The sequence below is a fragment of the Anastrepha obliqua genome, chromosome 4 (assembly GCF_027943255.1).
Source record: "Anastrepha obliqua isolate idAnaObli1 chromosome 4, idAnaObli1_1.0, whole genome shotgun sequence".
NCBI classification, from domain to species: Eukaryota; Metazoa; Arthropoda; class Insecta; order Diptera; family Tephritidae; genus Anastrepha; species Anastrepha obliqua.
In genome coordinates, this window is record NC_072895.1 from 41794562 (window position 1) to 41797124 (window position 2563).

Genomic DNA, 2563 nt, shown 5'->3' on the forward strand with positions numbered 1-2563 from the left:
AACAGAACTGCTCGCCGCGTTCACTGGGTCGTTTGAACATTGTACAATGGCCCAGAGGCTCAACCATTACAAGCCGCTCTAAGAAACACAAACAAACACTTATGAACACAGTGTGTGCTTGCATATATGTAGGTATGTATGTGTTCAAGTGTATGTTTGCGTACATTTGTACATGTGCACGTGTATAGGTATGTAAACAACTTCAGACACCTTAACGCTCGCTAATAGTTATTGTGTGTTAGCTCTGCCAAGTGATTCTTTTGATGGATATCATCAACTCATCAGCTCATCCACTTTCAATTCTACACTCCGTCACTTTGGCGCTTAATTTATGCGTACAAATTTAATAAAACGAAAAAAAACATTAACATATATTTACATACATACATATCTGCTGCATATTTAGTTAAAGTGATTATTAATAGTACTTTCTTTATTTGGCTTGTCGATCGTTTATTAGTAGGAAGTACTTATTTGGCGTTGAAATGCTGAGAGTGCAGTGAACTTATGCAATTTATTAGTATAGTTAAGCAAAATTAAGTTATTTCTAGTATCATACATACTTAGCTACTTACCGTATAAAGGGCTTAAGCATTGTTTTTGATGCATTATGCAGTAGACAAGGTGACTTGCAAATAGCGAAGGTTGTAGCGAAACTTCTATAATTTGCATTCTATTTACGTTTTACTAAAACTGTAATACATATATATGTATACATGCACATATACTATTTATTATATATATTATTTATACGAGGGTTGATATTTATATTTACGGCCTTGGGCACTTCTAGTGTAGCCAGGTGCCATCTGACAATTCTATTGAGAAGTTTGACATATTCTAGCGTAAACGTACTCAGAAGATTTTGATGTGTGAGCCATAGTAGTGTTGTTTACAGTGACTTTAAAATGCATCGCGATAAAAGAATAGGCGTGCGATTATGCAAATATATCACAATTTGAGACGTGGAACTAAACTCATTTTACGGCGAGTACTCACCATCTTCCAGCACCGTAAGAAACTGGTGCAGTAATCTTTTTCCTGTCCGCTGTTAGCACACCGACGAATTCCGTGAAAATCGACCAAGATCATTTGCTGTGTCAAAAAATATCGAAGCGATTTAGCAAGGTAGTCATGCCACATATGACGTGATTGAGACATCCTTGGATATTAATAACACAGGTGTGCTCACGTTGAGTCTTACAAAATTTAAAACATGTCCTGGAAACACGACTGGGCAAAGTGCTGCGAAAATTGATTCAAACGAATGCAAAAGTGTAGTGATTATCATGGAAAATATTTTTAAAAATAAGGAAACCATTTTCAACCACCAATGTCCATTTTTCCATTTTTAAGCCAGAAATATAAAAAGCAACCCTCGTACATACTTACATGGTTTCTAATTGGTATGCGCGCACTTCCTGAAATTTTTGGCCAAACTTCTGCTCTGTAGTTTAAATAAATTATATTTTTTGGTGATTGGTGAACATCCCGATGCTTTCCTACAAATGAAGAAAACTACATTTTTATGCCATGTCCAACCAGCAGATAATTTTCATTACAAAATTGTAATTAGAGATTTGCCCTTACATGCGTAGAGGTGACCCCGCTCGCTTGCTCCATCATTTGATTTTTCATATCCCAAGTGGGCATCGAACCCACTCAGTGACAGTCACAGTCACAGAGAAACCCACTATGCTATACGACCGCAATTATTAGTATGCAGAGGTATTAATAGAATTATTGTACTTTCATTTTGTTGAATTTTCATGAACCCATTTAAAAAGGCAAAACCCGCATTTGATTCAAAAGTGCTGTAATAACTAGAAGTGGCAGCAGTATATTTATGCAGTATACGAGTATATATGCATATATGTATGTATGTATGTGTGTGCAAATGGATGCATGCGTGCATAATGTAAAAAGTCTTGGAATGCAGTAACCTCATGACGAATGTAAATAATAGATTATAGGCTGCAGGGAAAATATGCACTAGTGAAATAAAATTGTGGTCGAGAACTAAAACAACCAGTCAGAACAAGGGGCCGGTCACGCACTCACGAATCGTCAACCACTTGGTGTCTACCAGTAGTTCCGATCTACGCATATTTAACATTTACATATTTTAAGCAGTAATCCATCGCCACCGTAGCATTACAATGAAGATGGCCAAATGCATTCAGGTAAGGAAATGTAATGCAGGGGTGGCGATTGTTCCCAGTAAATGCTAAATTCTATTTACGGTAAGACCACCAGTATCGTACGTACCAATTGAGAGCAACTCGGCCGCTCATTTCTTAAATAGAGATATCTCCCGAAAGCGAAAAGATAAAAAATCGTTTTTCTCGCATATTAGACCCTGTATTTCGCAAGTTTTTCTTCTTATTAATATAATTTTTCGAAATTAACACCGGTCAACAACTTTCAAAAAGAAATTCGGAGTTAGAAAAGCTCTCCTTTTATCGTTAGTACAACCTGTTTTGTGAATACTTCCAAAAACTTAAAATACGTGAATTCTGCAGAAGCTGTCAGGTGTCTTACTAAAAAATATTCCACCGGTATT